Raw genomic sequence first — 15,130 nt, forward strand, 5'->3', positions numbered from 1 at the left:
ATGAAAGAAAAAATGAAAAAGATTTGAAAAAGATAAAATTTTTGAATTGAAAATTTGACTTGATTCATAAGAAACAATTAAATTTTAAAACTTTATAACTAAATCAATTCAAATTTTCAAAATTTATGAGAAGAAAAAAGGAAAGATATTTTTTTTATTTTTGAATTTTTAATGAGGAGAGAGAAAAACATAAAAATGATGCAAAACATAAAAATTCAAGATCAAAACACATGATGCATGCAAGAACACTTTGAATGTCAAGATGAACACCAAGAACACTTTGAATGTCAAGATGAACACCAAGAACTTATTTTTGAAAATTTTTAAGAAAAGAAAAACATGCAAGACACCAAACTTAGAAATTTTCAAACTTTAGACATTAACAAATTGAAAATGCATATGAAAACAAGAAAAAGACACAAAACATGAAAATGCAAAGATCAAACAAAGAAAATCATCAAGAACAACTTGAAGATTATGAAGGACACATGCATGAATTTTCGAAAAATTTTAGGAAATTAAAAAGATGCAATTGACACCAAACTTAAAAAATTGACACTAGACTCAAACAAGAAATATCAAATGTTTGGTTTTTATGATTTTATTAAATTTTTTTTTATTTTTCAAAAATTAATTGGGAAAAGAAAAATAAGGATTTCAAAATTTCTAATGAGAATTCCAGGAATCATGCAATGTTAGTCTAAAACTCCGGTCCAGGAATTAGACATGGCTTACTAGCCAGCCAAGCATTCAGTGAAAGCTTCGGTCCAAAACACTAGACATGGCCAATGGCCAGCCAAGCTTTAGCAGATCATTACATACAACAACTAAATTGATAAAAATCAACAAGCTCTTGTGATGATAAGTTGAAACCTCGGTCCAAAAGATTAGACATGGCTTCACAGCCAGCCAGAATTCAACAGATCATCATGAAACTCTAGAATTCATTCCTAAAAATTCTGAAGCCATAGAATAATTTATTTTTTTGAAGATTTTTTCAAAAATAGAAATAATAAAAACAAAAAGCTTAAAATTAAAATAAAATTACCTAATCTGAGCAACAAGATGAACCGTCAGTTGTCCAAACTCGAACAATCCCCGGCAACGGCACCAAAAACTTGGTGCATGAAATTGTGATCTCAATGGCGCCAAAAACTTGGTATGAACTATCATAATCTCAATTCTTCTTCACAACTTCGCACAACTAACCAGCATGTGGACTGGGTCGTCCAAGTAATAAGCCTTACATGAGTAAGGGTTGATCCCACGGAGATTGTCGGCTTGAAGCAAGCTATGGTCATCCTTGTAAATCTCAGTCAGGCAGATTCAAATGGTTATGGAATTTTGATAATTAAAATATAAATAAGATAGAAATACTTATGTAATTCATTGGTGGGATTTCAGATAAGCGTATGAAGATGCTTGTAGCTTCTGAACCTCTAATTTCCTATTGCTTTCATCCAATCATTCATACTCCTTTCCATGGCAAGCTGTATGTTGGACATCACCGTCGTCAATGGCTACTTCCCGTCCTCTCAGTGAAAATGGTCCAAATGCACTGTCACCGCACGGCTAATCATCTGTCGGTTCTCACTCATGTTGGAATAGGATTCGTTGATCCTTTTACGTCTATCACTACGCCCAGCACTCGTGAGTTTGAAGCTCGTCACAATCATCCCATCCCGGATCCTACTCGGAATACCACAGACAAGATTTAGACTTTCCGAATCTCAAGAATGACCGCCAATAATTCTAGCTTATACCACGAAGACTCTTATCTGAACCAGGAGCCCAAGAGATAAACGCTCAAGCTATTGCAGATAGAACGAAAGTGGTTGTCAGGCACGCGTTCATAGGCGAGAATGATGATGAGTGTCACAGATCATCACATTCATCAGGTTGAAGTACGAGTGAATATCTTGGAATGAGAATAAGCTTGAATTGAATAGAAAAACAATAGTACTTTGCATTAATTCATGAGGAACAGCAGAGCTCCACACCTTAATCTATGGGGTGTAGAAACTCCACCGTTGAAAAATACATAAGTGAAAGTGGTCCAGGCATGGCCGAATGGCCAGCCCCCTAAACATGTACAATATGATCTAAAAGATTAACAAAATGATCTAAAGATGAACTCTAGATTAAAATACAATAGTAAAAAATCCTATTTATACTAAACTAGTTACTAGGGTTTACAGAGATGAGTAAATGATGTAGAAATCCACTTCTGGGCCCACTTGGTGTGTGCTTGGGCTGAGCATTGAGCTTTCATGTGTAGAGACTCTTTTTGGAGTTAAACGCCAGGTTGTAGCCTGTTTCTGGCGTTTAACTCCATAATAGGGCAGGAAGTTGACGTTTGAACGTCAGTTTACGTCGTCAAAACTAGGGCAAAGTATGGACTATTATATATTGCTGGAAATCCCTGGATGTCTACTTTCCAACGCAATTGAGAGTGCGCCAATTGGGTTTCTGTAGCTCCAGAAATCCCATTTCGAGTGCAGGGAGGTCAGAATCCAACAGCATTTGCAGTCCTTCTTCAGCCTCTGAATCAGATTTTTGCTCAAGTCCCTCAATTTCAGCCAGAAATTACCTGAAATCATAGAAAAACACACAAACTCATAGTAAAGTCCAGAAATGTGATTTTTATTTAAAAACTAATAAAAATGTACTAAAAACTAATTAAATCATACTAAAAATTATGTAAAAATAATGCCAAAAAGCATATAAATTATCCGCTCATCAACCTCAAGCTCTAACACACCTCTCTTTAGAGCTGGTTGGCGTTGCCTTTGGTGAGCATAAAAATATTGTTTGTTGGTCACAGTGTCTATGAGATTCTGAGCTTCTTCAGCTGTCTTCATTAGCTGTAGTGATCCTCCTGCAGAGTAATCCAGGGACTCTTGAGCTTTTTAGAGTCAAGCCCTCATAGAAATTTTGAAGTCTATCCCATTCACTAAACATTTCAGGTGGACATTTCCTAATCAAGACTTTGTATCTCTCCTATGCCTCATAAAGTGATTCTCCAACCATTGAGATGCCTTATCCCTCAAAGAGAATGGAAACAACAGCAACTTGTAGATATCCGGATGCACACCATTTGTCTTGACTGTTTCACATATCCTCAGGAAGACAGATAGGTGTTGATTCGGGTCTTCAAGAGGACCCCCCATAGGAACAATTATTTTGCACCAAAGTGATAATTTGAGGCTTCAACTCAAAGTTATTGGCATGAACATTTGGAGTGAGTATACTGCTCCCATAGTTTCTTGGGTTGGGGAAGGTGTAAGAGGCTAGAACTCTCCTTGGAGGTTGGCCATTGTTGTTGGCCACCTCTTCTGGTGGATTGGGGAAGTTACCCTCCATCTCTTAATCTTCCTCATCTGATTCTTCTTCTCCAATCACTCCCTTCCCTCTTGCTTTTCTTCTCAATCTCAAGAATGTTCTCTCTAGTTCAGAATCAAAAGAGGTGGATGCACCTCTTCTTCCTCCTGGCATACAACACAAACAGACCAAAACACAAATAAAACACTATGTTGCTAGAGTGAGGTTAAGGTTAGCATAAAAAAAATCTCAAACAGTTAGTGTGCTTAACAAAAATAAAGAAAAATACTTAATCTAGAATATCACCTACTTAATCATTGTCAATCTAAATCAATTCCCAGCAACGGCGCCAAAAACTTGATGAGGGAAAATTGATTCCACACAAACTAACCGGCAAGTGTACTGGGTCGCATCAAGTAGTAAAACTCACAAAAGTGAGGTCGATCCCACAGGGATTGATGGATCAAGCAATTTTAGTATGGTGATGAGTCTAGTTAAGCTGACAGTTGGTGAATTGAGTGAAATTTGATTAACAGAATGTAAAGTGCTGAATGTAAATTGACTGAAACTTAAATGGCAAGAAAGGTAAATTGCTGGAACTTAAAGAGCACGAAACTAAAGGGGCTGAATCTTAAATTACAAGAAATATAAATAACTGAATCTTAGAGTGCAAGAAATTAAAATAGCAAAATCTAAAGAGCAATGAAACTTAAATTGCATGAATAATAAAGGGAATTGGGTGCAGGGGGTCAAAACAGCAGTAAACAATTGCAGATTAAAGTAAATCAGAGAGATCTAAATTGAAAAAATTCAAAGATAATGGTTCATCAATGATTGGAGATATCATAATCCATCATGCACCAATTGAGTCTCAACTCCTTTCTCAATCATATGAGTAGATCTATGGCAGATTGAAATTGATTGGGTCCGAATTCCTTAGCAATCCAATCTCTCTAATCACAATCAATCTTTCTAATTCCTTGATCTAATTGTCATGAGAAGAGTTAGAGCATATTCTCTTATCCATAAGCCACACAGATTCTCAAAACCTCAATTCCTCCCAAATGGTGTTGGTTAGGAGAATTGTTAAGGATAGAGCTCTAATTCTAATGTAGGTGATTCCCCTTCCGAGGTTCACACCCACATTCAATTGAATTAAACCCCCTTCTGGAGTGAATAATTCACAATCAAAATAGAAGATATCCAATAGCTACACAAATGAATTGAGAAGAAGAAGAATTTCGTTGATTCATTATGATTACAATAGAGCTCTTTCCCTTAATGAATTTGGAGTTTAGTTCATAATTGCTCCAATCAAAACAGAAAACAAAGAAGTTGCAGAAAAATTGTGGAAGAGAAAATACAAAGAAAATTGAGTGTAGAGTTTCCCAATTGGGATTCTGACTCTCTAGCCTTTTAGATCTTAGATCTGCCAACCCCTTTCTAAATCAAATTCTTCTCTATTTATACACTTTCTAATTCAGTCTTCAAGTCCTTGGATTGGGCTTTTTGGCCTTGTTAAAGCAAGCTGGAATGGGTCTCAGTGATGTTGAAGAGGGGTAAATGGTAATTCTTGTTAGTGATCTGCATGGGTGCTAAATTTTACTGGTGCTAGTGTCAACGTTGGTGCTCACGTTTGTAAGAAAATGTTGAGTCAAATGTTGGCTTGAAGAAGGATTTTGAAAGGAATGAGCATTGGCGCCAACGTTTGACTCAACATTGATACACCAATGTTTTTCCATCCACGCGTGCACGTCGCCCATGCGTACGCGTCAAAAACACGTTTTGCGTGTGTGCATCGCTCACGCATTAGCGTGTCTGGCCAAAATCTGCATCCACGCGTACGCGTGACCTATGCATACGCGTAGATGCAAGTTTTCCAACTCCAAGTTTTGGGCTTCCTATCGCGTACGTTGGGGGTAGCATTTGTCCACCAACGTTACCTCCAACGTTGGCTTGGTCACGCGTACGCGTGACCCACGCGTACGCGTGAATGGTGAATTTTGCCATTTCACGCGTGTGCCTAGCTGACGCATATGCGTGAATTTCACTTTCATGCGTACGCGTCATAGACGCGTACGCATTGCCCAAAATTTTGTTAGCTCCAGTTTTTAAAACTTTTTGAAGACGTTGGACCCAACATTGGATTGCCAATGTTGACTCCAACGTTGCCTACTTGTGCGTACGCATACATCGGTGTGCATACGCACACGAGGCAGTTTTCTCAATTCCAGATTTTAGTTTTATTGAAGATGTTGGAGGTAACGTTGGTGAGCCAACGTTCCCTCCAACGTCTGCACCAGCAATTGTAGAACTTTGCACTTCTTGCCCCCAACATTTAAGGTAACGTTGGTAAGCCAACTTTGGCCACCAATGTTACTTCCTCTTCTACACTTCTTCCTCTACTTTTTCCTTTTCTTTCTTGCTTCTTTCTTGCCTTTTCTTCACCTATTATCAATCAAACAATTGCATCAAAGTTTGCTATAATCACAAGGTATTTGCATCATTCATAACATCAAGCAAACACTACAACAAATGAGGATTTTCGCAATGGTCAAAAACCATTGCCGTAGATTGAAAAATCGTTCCTAACACTTTAAGCAACGCTTTGGCAACGGTTTTTGACCTGTGGTATATGCGGCCGTTACCAATGCTCAAAGGCAACGGTTTTTTACCAAAGGCAACGGTAACAAAAAAAACCGTTGCCTTAGTTACTGGCATAGACAACAGTTTTGAAAGAAAATTTTAAACAACGGTTTTGAACTGTTACTTGATAAGCAACGATTTTAAATAGCTCTCTTTCATGATGCAACGGTTTAAAACTATAACTAGATAGGCAACGGTTTTAAACTGTTGTAGTTTTATTATTCACAAAGCCAACGGTTTTAAAGCGTTACCGTTGGTGTCATTTTTTGGCAATACCATTGCTATTTTGTAGTCATCTAAGACAACGGTTTTAAAGCGTTACCGTTGGTGTCATTTTTTGGCAATGATTTTAATACCATTGCCATTTTGTAATCGTCTTTGACAACGGTTTTAACACCATTGTCTTATGTGACTTTTGACAACGGTTTTTTGTAATATATAATTCTTTATTTACAATATCCTTCATTGGCTTTGAAATTATTTGCAGCATCTACAAAATAAAAAACATATTTATCAATGATCAATTTGTGCCAAGATATATAATTATTAAGCATTTATAGTTAAGCTACAAAATAACAAGTGGCTCTAGCAATTTGATGAACCCATGGAAATGAAAAATAAACAAATAAACAAATTATTGCTGGCAAACACCAAGACAGGAAGAAACTATATACACCACGTAACAGATTGCGCTGCATTTTTACATGAAATTAATACAAAGAAATTAAAGTGGAGTGAAGCTAACCTGAAGATACTCAAATATAGTGCTAGAGGAAGCTTTAACAGGAGACCACTATCCATTTCCTGGAATAGTGTGATATTGTAGTAAGGCTACACTTATTAACAAAGACAGAGTGGAATTAGATGGAAAAAAAACAATGAAATGACAAAATCTTAGCTACAGATCATACAACATGATGATACACGATAGCGGTCTTCACTGCTTTAGAATAAGCCTCGCAGACTAAAGTATATAACAGCATTTAGAAAAATGCAGAAATAAGAAATGAAGTGGGAATGCAAAATAACATCATTACAAAATATCCAATTATCATTTTTAGTGATCTTCATCTAAAGACAAGGTTGAAAAGCAAAGAAAATTGCATTATATGAGGAAATTATATATATGATGGAATTTTGTCAGCCTTTAGTGATCAAGATAAAAATTAAGAATCTTCTAGAGGAAGAAGAGGGAAAAAAATCTTACAAGGCAGTTAACATCATTGTTTCATATAACTAACGACCTACATGATAAAGTCTTTTATTTTAGTTTATCACATTTTTTAGTGCAAATTCTAATGTGAAGCATTGCTAGTAGAGTTATTGGTATCATTTTATTTATATTCTTTTCCTTCCCTTTTTTAATGGTACAAGAAGAGGATGAAGCACAAACCAAAGACCCTGAATGTTTAATCCTTCAGTGGCCTCAAAGCAATCAAGTAAGGGATCATCAGGGATCTACAGAATGGCTGAAAACTTCCTCTGAACAAGAGTTACAGGTAGTAAACAAAAAACAAACATAAAAGAAGGATACAGAAAAATTCACCTCCGGTACAAGAAGATCACAGCATATCGCGCCTTCAGAAAATACCTACACTCAACATAACCAGCAACATAGTATTCATTCCCCTCCAAGAGGTCACCAAACAAATATCCAAGAAAAAGTTTCATTGACAAGAACAAGAACAAGAGCAAGTGCAAGAACAAATACTCAGTGGATGTGGCTCCCCTATGACCTGAACTAAAGTTGTCAACATAGCGAATGCACCGCTGCTCCAATGGAGTGGTGGTGTGATGTTCGAACTTTTGTTGATGGAGAATTTCTCAAAATGAATTCTCATTGCAAGTATAGTTCTAAACCAACAAAGAATCCCACATGCAAAAAATATTGGTTTTGTCACATGTACAAACTCCAATAAAAATTAACCGAAGTATTTAAACTCCAGGTCGTGTCACAAAGAATTGCAATGAAGTGATCAATTACTGGCTGTGAGAGAACAAGGGGTTTGATTGATAAAAGGGGCAATAAAATAAATGACAAGAGAAGTAAATTGAGCAAGTAAAGAAAGCAAGTAATAAAGAGAGACATTCATGGCAAGGATTGAGATCATAGGCTTTCCATCCTAGTCACTAATAACAATAATTAACAAGAATTTATCCTATTTCGTCATCTCCAATGTTGGAAGAAGGTGTAAGTTATCTTCCATGAGAGAAAGTCAAACAAGACTAGTTAATCTCAATCCAAAAATCCTAACCAACTTACTAATTGAATTAGCAAGAGATTAAAGTCAATGGAAATAATATTAACTAACAACTTTAGATCACCAACATGAGTTGGGTATTCATGACTCAAGATTACCTAATTACTCTTTCCAAGCCAAGAATGCTCAAAGTCTACTCTAAAGCCCAACCAAGCATTTTGTCAAACACTTGAAAGGCATAAAAGGAAAGCATAGTAAAAGTGCAAGAATAATAAATCTACCAACTACCAATTGCAAGGAAAGTAAGATCACAACTCCAATCAACAATAAAAGAACATCAATCATCAAATTTCATTAGAAGAGATCCAAATCTAACATGAGCATTCATGAACGTAAAAGAAGCATAAAAGTAAAAGTAACAAAAGAACTAAGAAGAATGAAGGTGTAGAAGCAAGAATTCATAAAGGAAACAAGAAGGAAACATAAAATTGGACCTAGATCTAAGAGAAATTAACCGAATCCTAACCTAATTCTAGAGAGAAGAGGGAGCTTCTCTCTCTAGAAAACTAACTAAAGGCTTAACATGACTAACTAAGTGCTCCCCCTTGCTCAATCTTCAATTCTGCATCAAATACCCTCAGAAATAAGTTGGATTTGGGCCTGGGTAGCTCAAAAATCGCCCCCAGCATTTTGCCTTTAAGTGAGTCACGTGCGAGCATCGGCGCGTACGCGTGGGTCACGCGTGCGCGTCGCTTGGCAATTTTCCTATCCATGCGTACGAGTCATGTGCGCGTACGCGTCGCCATGCAACTTCACTTCCACGCGTGCGCGTCTTCTGCGCATGCGCGTGGGTTGATGTACTCTAAATCCTTGTTTCCTCATGCATTCTCCACTTTGTATGCTTTTCTCTTCATTTCTTCCATCCCATACTTGCCTTATGAACCTGAAATCACTCAACAAACACATCAAGGTATTGAATGGAATTAAAGTGAATTAAAATCAACAATTTAAGGGCCTAAAAAGCATGTTTTTACACTTAAGGACAATTTAAGGGAGAATTACAAAACCATGCTATTTCATTGAATAAATGTGGGAAAAGGTGATAAAATCTCCTAAAATAAGCACAAGATAAACCACAAAATTGGGGTTTATCAAACCTCCCCACAATTAAACTAAGCATGTCCTCATGCTAAAATCAAGAAAGAACCAAAGGGGTGTCAACATTTATTCATTGCAAACTAACTATATACAATCTATCTCTATGCAATTTATCTACATGAATGCAATTGCTTGGTCAAAATAAATCAATCTCCAAGAATACATGTACAAGTACAAGGGCTAAAGCAATAGTAATCAAAGCAAACCCACAATTGAATTGAATCATTAAAAGACTTTACAAACTTGCAAGAAAAGATGATCATGGGTGGAAACATGTAATTGAGTGATCGAACCCTCACCGGATGTGTATCTGCTCTAGTCACTCAAGTGTATGGGGTTGATTCACTCAATTCTCCCCTAATCATGCTTTCCAAGATTTGTTTTTCATCTAACAATCAACAATTATTTCATGCTGCATACAAATATCATGAGGACTTTCCCATAGGTTGTAATGGGGCTAGGGTTAAGGTAAGGGTGCATATGGTTAAGTGAGATTGAAATTTGAATCTTTGATCAACTTAAACTTCCTACCTAACCTATGACAACCTATACAATTCTAAACAAACCTAACTACCCATTTTTCGCTTTTTCACACGCTCATGCATTCTCTTTTGATCACCACACATATGCATTGATTTTTATTGAACTTTAAACTTTGGGGCATTTTGTCCCCTTCTTATTGCTTTTCTTTTTCTTCCTTTTCTATTTCTATTTTTTTTCATTTTTTTCTTTTCAAACTAAAATATATACAAGAACATCAATGCGTATGATTTACACATGATTAATACATGAGTATGTACCCAATTCCCAACATTTTCAACACAATTACAAAATATACTTTTATCTCTACCCAATGTTTCCAACTTTCCCAAAATCAAATAATGAACACTCTCACTAGCCTAAGCTAATCAAAGATCCAAATTAAGGACATTTATTATTTTTCACTTAGGCTTGTAATGTGCTAAAATTAAGAACAAATGGGTTAAGCATAGGCTCAAAATTGGCTAATAATGGAAGATAAAAGGTAAGCTATTTGGGTAAGTGAGCTATTTGAAACAATGGCCTCAATCATACAAGTGCATGTATACACAAAATGATGGACATAAAGAATCAAACAAATCAAAGATTACAATCGTAGAAAGAGAATAATGCACACAAGAATGAAAATAAGTGGTTATATATGATGTAACCACACAATTAGGCTCAAGTCTCACATGCTTGTGTTCTTAGCTCAAAAATCATGTTCCACAATGTGTAGTTCAAGCAAGTTCTAAAAAAATTTTTTTTCAATCAATTGGGGTGCCCTAGAGATAAAAATCCTTGGAGAATCTCATTATTTGACTAAGCTTATTGTCTATATGTATGCAAAACAAGAGAATGGAACTGAAAATCCTAAAAGACCTAAAAATAAAATGCAAAAGTGTTGGGATTAGAAACTTGTCACCGAAAAACACCGACTGGTCAGACGACCTCCCCACGCTTAAAAGTTTGCACCGTCCTCGGTGCACTCAAAGATGAGCAAGGGGGTACGGCGACTCTCCGAATTGCCACCCTCAGCTGGCGGATCAACCGGTACTGCGTGTTTTTTCTTCCGCTTCCATTTTTGCTTATGGTGCATCAATCATGAAAAATAGAGAATAACACCATAAGATGAGAAAATAAAAAGCAAGGAAGCGTAAATTATTGGAATGAGGTAACCCACTTGAATGGAGTGAGTGAATTAGTGTGACATTAATGAAAAATAGGTGTGTGCATTCTAAGTTGCATGCAGTTTAGAACACACATACTAGCATAAAAAACTATGTCACAATTATACAAAAGAAAGCATACACTTCACTCAATCTAGTGTGCTTGAGATGCTTTAAACGTGTAGGCTAAGACAACCAAACAAGCAATAAAGAAGCATGAAAGCATTCAAGCCAAACATCAAGCAATTGTGAAATTGGATAATTAATGGACATTGATTGATGTGTAAGAAACTTGGTGAACAAAATGGTATGGAGAGCTCACACATCAAACAATGACACATATTGAAGTTGTTGCAATACCTAAGTGACATAGAGGTGGAAGACATGGATGCTACGGAACATAGAAAAAGAGATGTAAGAGTTAAAATCAACCACATAGCAAGCATGGTCCACAAAGCTTGGAAAGCTCAAAAATATGTCACTAGGTAAGCTTTCAATCCAATTCCACAAATCCCAATGCGTGAAACAGGTGATGCTCAATCAAAACAAGCATCCTTAAAAAAAATGCATTGATTATGTACAATTGCCTAACAATGGATGATGAATGCTTGGTGGCCAAAGCATGCAATTCAAAGAGTTAAGATGCATGAAGGCAAAGTAACATGTACTTGGTAATCAAATATAACCTCAACAAAGAAATCCAACAATGACAATTAACAACAATGATGTTAGACTAACATCCTATTAGTAATAAGCAGCAGTAAAACAGTAAACAAGATTAGTAATCCAACACTTATAATGGAAGATAAAAATTAGACAAAAATTAAACTAACTAACTACTAAAAAAATGGTGTTATATGGTGTTTGGTAGTGTTGGATGATGTTTGAAGGGTGGAAAGAAAGGAAGAGAAGAGAGAAGAAGGAAGGAAATAGGAAGAAGAGAAGAAAAGAAGATGGTTGATGTATGGCAGGCCACGCGTGCGCGTGGATTGGTTATTTCGAGAGCGACGTGTATGCGTGAGGTGCGCGTACGCGTGACCAGCCTTGCGCGAAAGGCACAGTACGCGCGCGCTGTTCGCACAACTCTCGGGAAAATGGCTTGGGGTGAAAATATGCAATGCACGCATACGCGTGCATGACGCGTGCGCGTGGATGGTTAGAAATGCTTGAATCACGCATACGCGTGGAGCGCGTGGACTGGTGTGGTAATTTCTAACCACAGACTAACCGGCAAGTGCACAGGGTCGTACCAAGTAATACCTCAGGTGAGTGAGGGTCGATCCCACGAGGATTGATGGCCTAAGCAACAATGGTTGATTAATTTACTTAGTTAGGCAAGCAGAAAATAGTGTTTGAGAGTTCAAAAAGCATTAAATTAAAGACAGGCGAATAAATAAGTTGGGAATAAAATATGGAGAGGGCAGGTAAGGCTTCAGAGTTATCTATTTTCCAGATTGACTTTTCTTATTAACTATTTTAACCATGCAAGATTTAATTCATGGCAAACTATATGTGACTAGACCCTAATTCCTTAGACCTTTCTAGTCTCTTCTAAAATTCATCAACCGCCAATTCCTTGGTCACTTAATTCCAATTAGAGGGTGAAGCTTAATTCTAGTTTATATGCCACAGAAATCCTAATTACCCAAATATAAGAGGATTATATGTCACGTATCTCGTTAAATCCAGATAATTAGAATTTAAGAGAAATTATTTTCAAGCTGTTGTTCAAGTAAAGAGCTTTTCCAAGTTATACAAGAACTCAATTAGAAAGAGGGTCATACTTCCGTTCCACCCAAATTCATAAAATAAAGAACGAAAATAATTCTTGAAATAGAAATCAATATATGAATTAAAATAGAAAATAATATTATCAATCCATACAATAGATAGAGCTCCTAACCTTAACAGTGGAGATTTAGTTGCTCATGGTTCAGAGAGAAAAATAAGGATTCTGATAAAATGTATTTTGGCAGAGGAGGACTCTTCTCCAGAAAAGAAGTTTCTTTTCTCTTTTATACCTAATCCTAATTAATTTAAAATCTAATTTCTAAAACTAAAATAATATCTTTTCCTATTAAAAATTAAAGTTTAAATCAGAATTAATAAGAATCAGCGTTATCTGCACGTGACGCACGTCACACATACGCGTCAGTCACGCATACGCGTCGATGGTCTTCTTCGTGTGTCACGCGTACGCGTCAGGTACGCGCACGCGTCACTGAGCAACTCGCTTTTCACACGTCCACGTCAGGTACGTGCACGCGTCGCCATGGAAAGCTCCAAATCACGCGTACGCGTTAGGTATGCGCACGCGTCGCTCCTCGCTGGTAATCTCCTTTAATTCTTGTGCTCCTTCCATTTGTGCAAGCTTCCTCTCCATCCTCTAAGCATTTCTGCCCTATATAGCCTTATTCTCTTTTTCTACGGAAGCTCCATCAAATCCAACCATATGCTACCTAAAATAAACAGAATTGCACAAGACTCAAAGTAGCATCTATAGTGTCTAAAAGATAATTAATTCTTGATTAAACTCAACAAATTGAATGCAAATTCACTAGGAAAAGATAGGAAAGATGCTCACGCATCACAACACCAAACTTGAATTGTTGCTTGTCCTCAAGGAACCAAACTAAAATAAGCTTAGGATGTGAATTTGTATGAGAATGAGAGTTTTATTAAGCTCATGTCTCTTCTTATTGTGGGGTGATGCATTCGCATAATTGCTAGATTAGCTAGTCAATTTAGTTAGTTTTAGCTTAGTTTCACTCATTTTCTTTGAATTAAACAAATATTTTTATGAGTTTTGTTTTCATGCATAAGAATACCAAGGACCATGTTAATTGTGGCTAATTTTATGCAAATGAGTCAAGGAATGCATAAATAAATAAATTTCATGAAGTTGATTACATTGATTGCATGCATTGGTGAGACTTTGAAGCAAGTTTCCTTATTTATGATAGGTGATGCAACAAGAAGGCATTGAAGCAAGAATGAAACAAGCAACTGGCTAACAATTCATTCAAGAAGGGAAACATGCACGTTGCTAACTTGGGATTACATTGGAGTGCTTGGCAACAACGCCAAGAAGTAAACTGGGCAAGAAGAAGAGGAGTTGGGCGTTACCAACGCCAGGAACAAGGGCGTGCTCCTAGGCAACGCCAGACAGCCCTGGAGAATACCTTTGAGCGTTGCCAACTTGGAGAAAGGGTGAGTGTTTGATGGTAGCGCAGGCAAGCAAGGAATTGGGCTAGGGAGGAGCTCGAGGGCGTTGCCAACGTGGGAATGTATAGGCGTTCTTCAAGATAACGTTGAGCTAGAAGATTTGGTCCAGCCAAGGAAGCTCGAGCACGTTGCTAAAGCCAGCTTCCAAAGGCGTGTTTAGGGACAACGTAGCAAGCACAAAGCTCAAGCACGTTGCCAAATCCATGATGCATGGACGTGTTTGATGGAAACGCCAGCAACATAGGCAATTCAAGGCAACCCAGGGAGGAAAGCTTGGAAGGAGGCAATCCTGGAGAGCACGTTGCCAACGTGCTGCTTCACTAGTGTGTTTGAAGACAACGTCAAGACTTGGCCCAGGAAGGGGAGAAGCTGGCGTTGCCAACGCCAGGAACAAGAGACGTGTTCCAAGGCAACGCAGCAAGCCTTGGATCTCCACCCATCGAGCACGTTGCCAACGCCAGCCTTCATTGGCGTGTTTGGCAACAACTCAAGGCAGCTTGGATGATGCCTCTCCAACTCAAGCACGTTGCCAACGCCAAGAAACATAGGCGTGTTCAATGACAATGCCAAGCAGCAAGCATGGAGCCTTGAGGAAGGCTCGAGCACGTTGCCAACTCCAGGAAGAGTTGGAGTGTTTTGTGACAACGCCAAGCAAGGAAGCTATCCAGGAAAGGAAGCCAACGTTGCCAACGCTGAAGTGCATAGGCGTTATCCAAAGCAACGCAACAAACAAGTTTGGAGAGCAACCCTCCCTCACTCGAGCACGTTGCCAACGCCAAGCTCTATAGGCGTGTTCCAAGGCAATGTGACAAGCAAAGTTGAAGGCTAGAAAGCAGCCCTGGAGGGAAGCAACGAGCACGTTGCCAACGTGCCAACAAGGGGGCGTGTTTG

Source organism: Arachis ipaensis, chromosome B8 (genome assembly GCF_059453495.1).
Source record: "Arachis ipaensis isolate K30076 ecotype BB chromosome B8, ASM5945349v1, whole genome shotgun sequence".
Taxonomy (NCBI): Eukaryota; Viridiplantae; Streptophyta; class Magnoliopsida; order Fabales; family Fabaceae; genus Arachis; species Arachis ipaensis.